Genomic DNA, 14,690 nt, shown 5'->3' with positions numbered 1-14,690 from the left:
ACTGAATTATGAACTTAAAGAAATGGCTATCATAATCTAATAAGATAAAGAAAATTTGAATAACTGACTGGCATGCCAATTGAAGTCTGAATACTGAATAACTAATTGTAATGTTTGCAAGCCTCTAAACTGACTGACAGTGAGTTGATGGGACATGCCCCAACTAACTCCACTAACTACTAAACTTAAGACGTAAAGTAAAATAGTCTGTCCTTATAATATGAGGATTCACCATTGCTAATACTGAGAGTCTAAAAAGTCTAAGCACAATTCAGGAACTAAGCATTAGAACCTATGATATAAGACATCATAGCACAAAAAAAAGGTATATGATAAGTAATTTGAATGTAATGGAACACTAAATGAGGTTGGCTGACATGCATGGTTTCATGAACACGAATAACAACTGTCTAAATATACATATAAAATATAGAGTACTGAATAGAGAGCATAAAATCTGTAGATATTGAAAATATGTGAAATCTATAAATACTATGTATGCATGAAAGTCTATAAATACTGAAGGTATGTGAAATCTGTAGATACTGGGGATGCATGACCAAGCATATAAATTGAACTGAATAAAAGTCTGTAAACTAAAATATTGAAATAACTTATATTTATAGGACTTAGTCAAACAACACAGAGATTGAACTACTGGTTTGATTATTGGACTGAGACTATGGTAGCTTTTATCTAACCGAGATGCCTCAATTTGAACTAATCAGGGTCCAACTGATAACGCTCAATCTACAGCTCTCGTGGGAGTGTAAAGCGGTCGTTAGCAAATATAGAACCCAACTGGGTTGGGTATCGATCCCACAGAGAATAGCTTGGTCAACAAGTAAGTGAAATTATTAGATTTTTGGTGCAAGTCTCGTAAGAAAGGGGGATTGTAATAAGTAACCAAAGTAATGAAATAAAAGCTGAAAATAATAAAGTAAAAAGAGAGTATTTCGTAGGTTGTGAAACAATGAGAATTGAGGCGTTGGGGTTATGTCCACCTTCTGAGGTATACGTCTCTATTGGCTATGAGTGTGTAGAGTCTTGACATGTAATTGCTTATAGAGAATTGTAGTCGATGGTAAATCCAAGCGTCTCTCGACCTAAACAAGGACTATTTCACTTTAACTCTCTCGAGCTTAAAGCGTGACTAACGGTACGAATTCTCCAAGAAGTTAGTCCAGGTACGGCACTAGCTTTTTAATAGGAAAGGGTGTCCTACTACCTTGACATTATCTCTTTTCCAGACAAATAACTTTTCTCTCGAACAAGTCAGATGTTAGACTGGCGTTGGTCTATGCGTCTTCTTTTCTAGACAAATAACCTTTCTCTCGAACAGGTTAGATGTTAGAATGGCGTGTTCTTGTGTTTGAACCGCAAAGAATGTAGATTTAAGATGAAGAGAATAATGATATAAGCAATATACTTGTCTTGAACTCACAAACTCATAGCTATAGATAGTAACTCATTCGGCTTCCATAACCCCAACTAAGAGATTTAGTTACCCATGAATGCGAAGGATATCACGTTTTGCATGGTGGATGGCGTGAATAGTAGGTGTTTGGCGTGTGGTTTTAGTGATTCCGTAGCAAGTAACGATTCTCTTGTTGTGGAATTTAAGAGTAGAAGAATGAAGAATTGAGAATGGGTTGTAGGAAGATGTCTTAATTGTAAGGAGATGAATGAATTGTCAGAATGTCTCCCCTCTTCTTTAAAATCTCTAACATGATAGGGTATTTATAATACTCCTATCCTACTCCTACTAAACTAATAAAATAAATAACCAAATCCTAATATACTAATGAAATCCTTGACCCAATTGTACTAGGGTAAGGTTACAAAATTATAATCCAAATAGAATGATGAAACACATAACCTAATTGCACTAGGTTAATGTATTATGGCAAAATCCAGCTTTGTGTCTGTAAGTCCCAAAGTCTTCAGAAATGCTGTTTTAGCCCGGGACAGATTTTCCATGCAGCAGATTTAGTCCTTTATGCGTCCAGCTCCTTTCCATCTCGTTTGTGAGCTTTCTTTTGCGTCAAGTAAGCCATAAATTGCTGTATTTTGCATCATTTATACCTGAAACTTTCCTAATCACATTTGTTAGCTCATTTACAGGAAAAAGGACTAAAAGTGTACGAAATAGATAATTAGTTCTCGAAACTAGGCTAAAATATGGGCAAAATATATTGATATAGGCGCGTAATTTCGCCTATCATCACCAACCTATAACCCAGGGTTGGAAGGTTGTTAATACCATGCCACGGGTACTAACACTAGCTATGTGGATCCACTAGTCTGTTATACTGTATTTCCTAGAAGGAGGAAGGGTGTCAAGCCTAATGGCTATGTTGGAAAGCTAATTGAATTTCCTATGCAATGGCAGGCTCTAAACTGAAAAATAATAGGTATCTCAAAAATTTTATAAATGGATATTCATGTATTTGGACTTAAATTATGCTAGAGAAATATAGGGTATTACAATATCCCCCTTCCTGGGATCATTCATCCTCCAATGAGACTAGTTAAGATGAAGAAAACTCATGGACTAAAATTACAACTTAACATGCATATCTAATGCATGGAATGCATGACTGAACTGATTTATAAATACACAATTGACATGAACATGATGTACAACTGAAACTTGTCCAAATTTTATTCCTTTCTTATAAAATGGTTCCGGGTGGGTTCAATGGGCTTAATGAGAAATTAAGGGATCTTTTAGATAAAGGTTCCATCTATTTTAGTATCTCTCCGTGGAGTGCTTTTGTGCTTTCAGGCATAAGGGGGAATGATTTCCTTAATAAAGAATAAGTTATCGGTCTGGGGACATAGAAATTTAAGGTGCCCTTCTAATGGGGAAGGATCTTATATGTATATTCCCTTTTAAATAGGATACTATGGTAGTACTACATGGCAGTTGGTAGGTCCTAGATTTGAATATGGATGCTTGATCTTGGTAAAGGAAGCGTGTAAGTTTGGGGATAGAAATGCAAAAATTGTAGAAGTGAATTTATTGGTTAGATGAGGTTGATGACTCAAGGAATAAAATGGCGGAAAGGTTGTGACTTAGGTGGGGAAGTCAGGTTGCATGAATGGATATGGAGTGGGGGTCCAGTCATTTGATTGGTTAGATTATAGAGCTTGACTATATATTTGTCTCTATACTTGTACCTTATTGTAGGCATGAAATTGATTTCAAAATTCAAGCTTTTGAAAGAGGTTTTTTGGTACAATTGTAAATTTTGACATGATTACTTACTAAATTGATTTTCCATAAAATATGATGCATTATATTGTAATACCCCGTATTATCCTTAGTTCAGTTCAACTCTTAGTGTATGCATAAGAGGATTACAACCTGAAAATTTCACCAAGTGTTGGAGACTTTTTCATGCTTTTAATCTCTTAACTTTGAGGACTTTTTAATTGAACTTCCTGATCCCGAGATGTAAGTTTTTGAGTTAATTCATGTTCAGGGGTGTAAAGAGATGTGACACCCTACATTTTCTGGCTAGAGTTTGAAGCGCCGTTCTTACGAGTGTAAACTCTAATCCTATGAATTTAGTTTGAATATACATATCATGATCTTTATCCTAGTGTGTGAATTGATTTTGAGGTGAAAAATATTTAGAAGAATCACTTAGAACAAAGTTGAGCTAATAGCCTTTGATTCATCTAAGTTTGGTATTGAATTCTACAAAGGTATACATTGAACGTACATAATTTTGGATATACATAGAATTTTGCATCTCAAGACCTAAGAAATTATAGATAATTGAGTCAGCTTTCCAATGATACCAATTTCTCCTTAATTCGATACCCGAGCAAAAAGTTATGGCTATTTTTCCTGAGAAAGGCAGAGAGGACGCGCGATTAGCCCACAACACACACTTCATCACCCTCCCCTATTTTACAGATTTTGGTTCCGAATTTTTAAGGGAAAATGGGTCATTTACCCCCACCCAAATTCGTCCATAGCACATAATTAAATCCCCCAAGGAGAATTATTGGCTCATTTATTCATAATTTCTCTCCAAGAAAGCATTCTTCTCTAAGAACAAACCCCAAACTCCTCCTAATAACTTCAACTTCAAGTTACATTATCTTCAACATAAACAAGAATTCAAGTTTTCTAGTATAAGAATTCGAAGAAAAGCTTTCAAGATCATCATTGAAGCTTTCAAGGTCAAGTTTTCTCCATCAAATCGAGCCTATTAAGGTATGTGGGGTTATGAACAAGGGTATCCTTTTACCCTTATGCCGCATGATTGTAAGATTAAAGTTTCTTGTTTTGAATTAGGTTTCATACCTAAGTTTCTATATTCTTGAAACATGTATTATCACGAGATTTAAAGCTTTAAGATTACTAAGAAGTGCTTATGTTTATGTTTTAACTTATAAGATTTCTATTATAAATGTGATTGCACTATCTTGATTTGATATTGTTAAAGTATTTCAAGATTGTTATTGATCATGAAGTGTTGTTATAAATCATCATGATTTTAAAGCATGAACTTCAAGCCCTAAGTTTAAGTATTGATATTTCAAGAAGATCATTCTCTTAAGTTCTCTTTGATAAGTTTATATCAAGATTTAAAGAAAAAAGTGATCTTTTGATCCTAAGCTAAGTTATGGAACCCACATTTGTTTATCTTGATTATAATTTAAAGCAAATAGATGCATAATTGGTTATCATCATAAACCCTTATGTTATTTTAAGGTAGATTTCCTAAAGTATGAGCATATAAGTAATAAGGGAGTAGTATTTAACACCGAGTTGGTTAAGAGTCCAAGGTCACATGCCCCAAAACTATGAGCCACCATAGGTTTAAAGTCCCAATATGGGTTATATACAGTGATTACTTAAGTTAAGGTCCTATTCTGATGGCAAGGGTAGGACAACTTTTCCCAATGTTATCTTTCCCCCTCGTGGGTAAGTTGTTGGACTCTATGATAGCTCACATGGTGTATGTCAGTTAGAAGAACCTTCCTAAGAAAGAATAAAGGTAAAGCTTTTAGAACTAAGTGTTATGGCAAACAAAGTTTATCATTATGCTTTATTACTTATGTTTATTATTTCGTAGTTTTGGTTTTATTAAAGCCCAAGGTGAGTTATTTACACTTAGCATCATTATTTGAAAGTTTATAAGTATATTCAGTGTTGTTTTACTTATGCATTCATCCCCACATATTCAGTATATTCTAGATGTACTAATCCACATATATGTCTTTGTGCTACATTGTCTCCTGATTTAAGGGATTGAGTCAATCATAGTTTGAGTAGAATCTTATTTTCTTTATTCAGTCTATTGATTTGGGATAAATGGTGGTCATGTACCGACTACCTATAGTCAATACTAGTAGAGGCTTCATAGACAGTTAGTAGAGTTGATGTATTTGATTTCTGTTTTGTTTTGGATAACTAGAGTTGTAATCATTTTAATTCTTTTGTTTTGAAGATGTTTAGCTAAAGACTTTTCTTTTGCTCATTTCTTCAAGATTTATGTATCTTATTCAGTTGCTCATGAATTATACCAGTACATAGGTTAGCTAGGTATCACTTGTTGTCCTAAGCACTGTGTGATGACCTGGGGGTAGTTTTGGGACGTTACAAACTTGCTATCAGAGCACAGTGTTCAAGTGTCCTAGGGTGTCTGTAAAGTCGTGTCTAGTAGATTCTTGCAAAATGGTATGGTGACGTTTGTTATTTTCTTCGAGAGTCTACAAGGTATTTAAGAAATATTTCCATTCTTCATGCGCTAGGTCATGCTATGAAGTTTTCCTCTCAAAAACTTCTATCGATTTGTGTGTTACTCCATAATCCTTTATCTATGATTTATTCTTGAGATAACATGATTAGCAAGTTTCAATTCCTCCAAATATGATGCTCTCAGATTTACTATCAGTAACTTCAGAAGTCACATGAGGGGCTTGAGAGGAGATCGCTAGTATGTTATAAGATTCTCAAGTTGAAAGTTATTTCCTCAACCTTATGAGTTATTCAGTTAAGATAGAGTAAGATATGTATTCAGATTCCTCATTAACCCTTCAATACAGATAGTGCTCATGAGTGGAGATAGTGTGAACCTTTATTATTAGATAGAGTTTGCATTCGAGGGATATTACAACTTAGAGTGTTATGATTTATAAGTAGTAGAACATTCTCATAGTTAGAAGTGTGGGTTTAGAAGTGTAGTGACAAGAAAGGTGGGAATCCGATTGATCAAAAGTATATATATGAATTTATGCATGCTATCGAGTTTGTGTTATGATAAAACATCCTTGTGTGTCACCTTAGGGGTAATGAATGTAGTATTATTTTCTTGGTGGATGGCAGAGACTGAGTTACTAGTTAAAGTGAAATGTTGTCTGCTTGAAGTAGGAAAGGAGATCTTGATGGTATGTTATGGTGTTAGAAAAGAATAGGTCATTAATTAAGGTATTAGGATATTAGGGATTGTTAATGTAGGGATTTGATAACGCTCAACTCACTGCCATAATTTTGGTGTGAGGCGGTCATTGTCAAGTAACCCAATGTAGATTAGGGTCAAATCTAAGGAAATGAATGCTATAGACTTCAAACCTATGGGTGCTTAAGTTAGTATAAGGTTACCCGGAATGCTAATGGAAAAAACATGTATAATTAAATGGGGGCAATTTGTTTGAAGATTCTTCATACAAACTTTAATCAGTACATGGAAAAGTGTAACACCCCGAGAGTACACCCTGGGTGTCACACGATACTTACAGTCTCGAGGGACCACAAGCTAACCCATGAGCTGGTACCTGCTGTGAGCACTAAATAACATAATCATAAATGTGGAAGAATAACTGATACACCATAAGGTTTTAAATATCTACAACAAATATTGAATTATGTATCAGAAGAAATGATTATCTGAATCTGATAAGATAAAGAAAATTTGAATAACTAGACTTACATGCCAACTGAAGTTTGAATGCTGAACAACTAACTATAATGTCTGAAAACCTCTAAACTAACTGACTTTGAGTTGATAGGACAGGCCCTAACTAACTTCACTAACTACTGAAATTAAGATATAAAGTAAAATAGTCTATCCTTGAAATATGAGGACTTACCGCTGCTATTGCTTAGAGTCTGAAAAGTCTAAGTGCAATCTAGGAAATCAGCTTCAGAACCTATGATATATGTAACGACCCGATTTGCTGAACCAGAATGCTACACAGTGCTCATGACTCTGAGGGACCACAAGCTAACCTATGACTGATATATGTACATGTATAGTGCATAAGATAACATAATAATGCGGAAACATGTACTAAAATACCATAAGATTCGATCATTAACATAACTGAATAATGTAACATCTGTGTGGGGGTAATAGAATACCCAAAACAAAAATAAAGTCTAAAATATGATATTCTGTATCTAGTCTGAAAGCCTCTACTGTCTGAAGAATTTGAATAAGGAGTTGATGGGACATGTACCCAACTAACTCCAACTAATAATCTAATTAATGACATAATAGAAAATCATTATGTCTTCGAAAGATGAGGACTCACTTCTACTCTGACTGCTGAATCTGGAATCTACTGCTGATCTGGAACTCGTATTTCTAAAGCTATGGTGTAACATAAAAAGAAAGCACCATAGCGCGAATGCGTCAGTACATATGTATCGAGTATACATGTAAGGTAGGCTAAATACAAGGGTTCACATGTATGCTAATGCTAACTGACTGTGAAACATAAACGTGAGAATGCATACATAATTATGTAACTGTAACTGAAAATGTGATATTGTGATTACTAAATCTGAATACTGATAACATAAAATTACTGGTAACATGAATGACTATATATGAGTATAACTAATAACGTGGGTGACTGTAGTCGACAGTCCTGAATCTGATGGAACTATCTGTGTTCCGTACTGTATCTGAGTTGACTGTATCTAACAGTCCTAAAATATGAAGAACTATCTGAGTTCTATTACTGAGACTGATTGACTGTATTTGACAGTCCTGATTCTGTAACATAAAACTGTGGGAAGTGGTATCTAACTGACATACTCCAAATATGCTATAATAGCTGAGCTGGGGTCCAAACTATGCCCTAATTGGAAGGGTATCAATACCTCGCCATTGGTAAGGACAATATGTGAGTAACCCTCATATAGCAGGTAACTCTAGAGAGAACGGTGGGAACCCTTACATAATAGGTTAAGCCACCTCATCTATGCTCATATAACAGGCTATGATATCTCAACCTATGTTGGCTACATAGTTTTGGAATGTAAGGATTCCTTCTAAGAATCACTCCCTCATATAATAGGTGAGTCCCCATCCTTGGGTTCACTCGATGCTAATTCCTACTCCTATTTGAGTAGACACTAGAAATGATTTACTGAATTGAGCTGAGCATGGACTGAGTTATTGAATTTTCATGGCTGACAGAATACTATTGATATCTGACAACTGACTGAGTCATGAGATCATAGAGATTTTTCTTGAGTCATAAGACTATTTGAAATCTAAGAGTTCATAGCTTGACTGAGAGTATCGTGAAAACATGACATGGATCGAGGCACAAAACTAATATTTCTAGCATAAGTACCCCCAGGACTCGATAGAAGGAAACTGACATAGCATGATTTACTTGAAGACTTGACTAACATCGTAATACATACTATAATAATAAGAGCATTTCATACATACTACAATAATAAGAGCATTTCATCAAATATGTAATAGGCACGATCTTGTACATACATCAGGATTTCATCATATCATGCCAGTTAGACAATATTCCTTCATCTAGGCATTTAATCAAACATTTTTAGTCATGTAATTTCGTAAATCTTTGTCTATACTAATCAACCCACATGGAATTTATCATCAAATCATGGAATAGAAATCAATTCCTCATTTATCAACATGAAAGAGAACATACAAAGCATGAACACATGAAGAAAATCCATAACTTGTAGTTGAAAAGGGATTCTTGAACTTCATGGACAAAAGGAGTCCATGAATGAACACTATGCATACCTTAGTTCGTGATTTTATGAAGATTGATGGTGAAACCTTCTTGAAATTGGACCTTCTATGAAAACCCTAGCTTGAGTTCTTGAGAGTATTTGAGAAAAAGATTAATATTTTTGATGAATAAGGGCTAAATCTCGTGTTTGAAAGCTAATATAGGGGCGGGGGAAGGGGGAAATTGGCCCTTTTAACCCTGGACACGTAATTTAAATTTTCAGTAAAATTTCCCGAATTGGGCCCTTGGCGCGATGCGGCGTTATCGCGCCTATCTATGGAAATTGACAATTAGGAAACTGCATGGTGGCGCGACGCGGAGCTATTGCGTTGCCACCTTGTCTACGACCTGGAAGTTTGGCACGATGCACCAGTATCATGGAGAAACACTGGAAATTTGACAATTTCCGTTTGAACTATCTCCCTGACGCACTGAAGACTCAGGTCAAACACTGTATCACTAAAAAGGCTCTAACTTTTCGCCCGTGTGTCGGATTTGGGCAAATTATATATCGATGGACAGCTTATTCAATTTTTTATGTGATAGAATGAATTATTGCTTAAAATCAAGTTATAACATCCTTGAGATTATCTTAAAGCTAAGAAAAAGCATAGGTATTATAATATAATACATCATAACACAAATGAAAGTTATGTGATCAGTACTTTGAATGTACTAGTACGCTAAATGAGGTAGGCTGACATGCATGGTTTCGTGAACAGGAATACAAATATCTAAATTTACATATAAAACATGGAGTACTAAATAAAGAGATCATGAAAGCTGCAAATACTGAAAATATGTGAAATCGATAAATACTATGTATGCATGAAAGTCTGTAAATATTGAATAACATAATCATAAATGCGAAAGAATAACTGATATTCCATAAGGTTATAAATATCTGAAACAAATACTGAATTATGAATTTGAATAACTGACTTACATGCCAACTGAAGTCTGAATACCGAATAACTAACTATAATGTCTGAAAGCCTCTAAACTGACTGATTATGAGTTAATAGGACAGATCCCAACTGACTCCACTAACTACTAAACTTAAGAAATAAAGTAAAATAGTGTATCCTCAAAATATGAGGACTCACCGCTGCTAGTGCTGAGAGACTAAAAAGTCTATGCGCGATTCGAGAACTGAGTGTTAAGACCTATGATATAATGTATCATAGCGCAAAAGAAAGGTATGCGATCAGTACTTTGAATGCACTGGTATCCTAAATGAGGTAGGCTAACATGCATGGTTTCATCAACAGGACTAACAACTATCTAAATTTACATATAAAACATGGAGTACTGAATAGAGAGCATAAAATCTATATGTACTGAAAATATGTGAAATCCGTAAATAATGTGTATGCATAAAAGTCTGTAAATACTAAAGGTACGTGGAATCTGTAGATACTAGGGATGCATGAAAAATCATATAAGATCATCTAAATAAAATTATGCAAATTAAAATACTAAAATAACTGATATTTGTATGCCTTGGTCAAACAACACTAAGACTGTACTACTTGTCTGATTATTGGACATAGACTGTGGGAGCTATCATCTAACTGACATGCCCCAATCTGAGCTAATTAGGGTCCAACTTGTAACCCCAGTTGGAAGGGTGTTAATACCGTGCCACAGGTACTAATGCTGGCTCTGTAGATCCACTAGTCTGGTATACTGTATTGCCCCAAAGGACAAAGGGTGTCAAGCCTAATCCGATGGGTGACCCTTGCGAGATAGTCAAGCCTAAACTGATAGGTGACTTCTCATATCCTATGCTTGCTATGTAGTTATATAGTACTGCTACTAACAACTCTGCCTATCTAACAGGGAAGCCTCTATCCCTACACTCGCTCAGTGATAAATCCTACTCCCATCTAAATTACACTTAGTTAATGACTATTTCTGAGTTTAACTGACTGATCTAGTAATACTTATGATGTATTCTAAAGTTGTTCTGAAGATACTGAGATGCGACTAAGTAAGCAACAATGGTTTTTGGTTATTTAATACCCCAAAAACTTAAAAGATATAACAGTAAAATGACACTAAAGCTTGGAAGACATAGTATAAAGGCTTTTATTAAATATTCATTCGTGTAAGCATTTTATCAAACACTTGATATGCATGGTGTATATAGAGCATGGGAATTAGTTTAAATCTTGTAGTACAGCATAACTTCAATACCATTATCACAAATCATAAATTAAATTAGTGGACAACAATATTCAAACATATGGAGTGTAGTAATAGACATCAATTTCGCTAAAACATGGTATCGGACAAGATTCATTGAAATTCATGGTTTAATCATAATTTAAAATCAAGATAACTTGAAAGGATCATAGTTTAGCAATTTAAATCATATATTTGGACTCAATGGGTGAATGGAACCCATGGATAAATATCTAACATACCTGGGTTAATGAATTTCAGATGATTGATAATGAGTTCTTAAGATTTGGTCTTGAATTTAAGAGCTAGGGTTTCTTGTTCTTGATAAGGGGACCTTTAATTTTTAGAGGAATTGAATAAATTATGATTATTTAGGTCATTTAGGGGTTAAATATTGTGTTTTAGGATGATTAGGGCCGTGGAAAAGGACCCAAATACACCTAAATGAATTTTAAAACTCGGGCTGGAAACTGAAGATCCCGATTTGCCTCTGGTATGATAGCAAATTAACAACTGGGTCCTGGAAGTTTGAAGCGATGCAGTGAAATCACGGTAAGCCTTTGGAATGCCATTTTGGCCACCTCCGCGACGCACCATTATCACGGAGGATCACTAGAAATTTCCAAATATGAACTGGGTCCTTAACGTGATACGCTAATATTGCATTCCCTTACTAGAAATTGACAATTGTCATTTAGACCGCCTCCACAATGCACTAGTGACCAAAATGACGCTGTTTAACGACTGAAAATTAAAATCTCTATAACTTCTTACTCGATTATCGAATTTGGGTAAATTTTTTATCATTGGAAAGCTAATTGAGTTTCCTACGCAATGGTAGACTCTTAACTAAAAAATAATAGGTATTTCAAAAATTTTATATATGAATACTCATGTATTGGGACTTAAATTATGATAGGGAAATACGGGGTATTATAATATCTCCTCTTTGGGATCATTCGTTCTTAAATGAGACTGGTTAAGTTGAGGAAAACTAATGGACTGAGCTTACACACTAAACATGCCTATCTGATGCATGGAATGCATGACTGGACTGATCTATAAATACACGACTGAGATGAACATGATGTGCAACTAAAACTGATCATTATAGAGAGAAATATTTAGAAGATTAGTACCTTAAACCGAATCTGAAATTTTAGAGAAAAGATGAGGGTACTTGGTCCGTATATCTGCATCTGCTTCCTAAGTAGCTCCCTTAATGGTTTGATTCCGCCAAAGAACTTTGACTAGTGGAACTTCTCTGTTCCTTAGTCTACGAAATTGATGTTGAAGAATTTCGACTGGAATTTCCTCATAGGAAAGACTGTTCTAAACATATTCACTTTGTAGGGAAACAATTATAGCTGGATCACCAATACACTTCTTCAAGAATGATACATGGAACACTGGGTGTACTGAAGCTAGATCTGAAGGCAATTCAAGCTCATAAGCTACCTTTCCAAAATGACTGAGAATTCTGTAGGGACTGATATATCGGGGACTTAGTTTCCCTTTCTTGCCAAACCTCTTTACCCCTTTCTTGGGAGATATTTTCAAGTAAACAAAATCACCAACCTCAAACTCGAGATCCTTTCTCGTCACACCTGTATACATTTTTTGTCATCTCTGGGCTGCCTTAAGCCTTTGTTTGATCAACTGGACCTTTTTTAACGCATTAAACACCAAGTCATACCATACTACCGTGGCCTCACCTACTTTAAACTAAAAAATCAAAGATCTATATCTCCTACCATAAAGAGCCTCAAACGGAGCCATCTGGATACTAGAATGATAGTTATTATTATATGCGAACTCAATATAACACAAGTAATTATCCCAACTACCTTTAAAATCAACTATACATTCTCTCATCATATCCTCAAGATTCTGAATGGCCCTTTCATCTTGACCATCTATCTGAGGGTGGAAGGCTGTATTGAGGTAGATTTGGGTACCAAGACCCTTTTGGAATGATTTCTAGAAATAAGAGGTAAATTGGGTACCTCTATCTGAGATGATAGATAAGGGAACACTGTGCAACCTAACCAACTCTCTGAGATAAAGTTTGGCATAGTCCTCGTCTAAATAAGATTTATAGACTGGCAAGAAATGATCTAATTTGCCCATCTTGTCTATGATAACCTAAATAGAATCATTCCGATGATGAGTACGAGGCAAACCCATAACAAATTCCATGTTCTCTTTTTCCCATTTCCCTGTGGGAATACTGAACTCCTGCATGGACCCACTAGGCTTCTGGTGCTCAATCTTAACCTGGTAAAATGTAGAGCACTTAGCTACAAACTCTCTAATATCTCTCTTTATCACACTCCACCAATAGGTCTCCCGTATGTTCTTATGCAAGAATTTGTTACCTCAAGTTATCTACGCCAGGTACACATAGCTGACCCTGACAATGCAGCACATCATCTCCCCCTTCGGAGACAACCTCTACTTTCTAATCTCTGACTGATTCTTTTAACTTAACTGAATTGGGATCTCTATCCTGCTTTTCCTTTACTTCAAAAACTAGAGAGAATTCTAAACTACTCTACACCCATACACTACCTTCTACTGAATCGACTACGTGGACAACTAGTCGGGAAAGCTGATGAGCTTCCTAAAATAATTTTTTCTTACTATCCTCAACATGAGCAATACTACCCATCGACAACATACTGAGAGCATCAGCCACTACGTTGGCCTTGACTGGATGATATAAAACACTCATATTATAATCTTTCAATAACTCTAACCACCTTCTCTAACGTAAATCCAAATCTTTCTGAGAGAACACATACTACAAACTCTTGTGATCTGTGAACACATGATAACGCTTAACTTACACCTCAAATTAGTGTAAGGAGGTCGTCTTCAATATATTTACCCAACTTTGGAGCTGGGGTCGAATCCACAAGGAAAACGTGAGTGGAGATTAAGCTAATTTGAAGCTATAGCTACAAGTTCAATTCAAACAAATGGTACGAAAATATAAAATTAAGATGGGGTTTTGAAAGTATGAAGTAATGTTGTCACTTCAATATTAATGTTTATAATCAATATAAATGGGAAACCAGGGCTATGTTCACAAAGGGTTTTGGGTACTGACAGCTACTAGGTAATGCTAGAGATTCTCGGAATGATTAGAACAACAGAAAATCTCTGATGATTATACTATCTGACTTATCTCTCGACCTCACCAGACAATTTATTATCTAATTCTCTCAAACTTAGATAACTTATCTTTTTCCAATAGAGTTTTGTCTCAGGTAGATTAATCCAATTACGGCATGAATCATTAAACAGAAGGTTGGTAGCTTCCGAGTCCCTGTTGATAATTCACGTCCTCTAGTCTATTTCTCCGTTAGAAGCAAATAAAACCTAAGGCATAACCTAATGTTTGCAACCAGTAGATTTCAGTTAAAATAATAGAATTTCAAGATGTTCCACTACTCTTTGAATCCATT

This window comes from Capsicum annuum, chromosome 8, assembly GCF_002878395.1.
Source record: "Capsicum annuum cultivar UCD-10X-F1 chromosome 8, UCD10Xv1.1, whole genome shotgun sequence".
Lineage (NCBI taxonomy): Eukaryota > Viridiplantae > Streptophyta > Magnoliopsida > Solanales > Solanaceae > Capsicum > Capsicum annuum.
Note: the sequence above shows the minus strand (reverse complement) of the source record.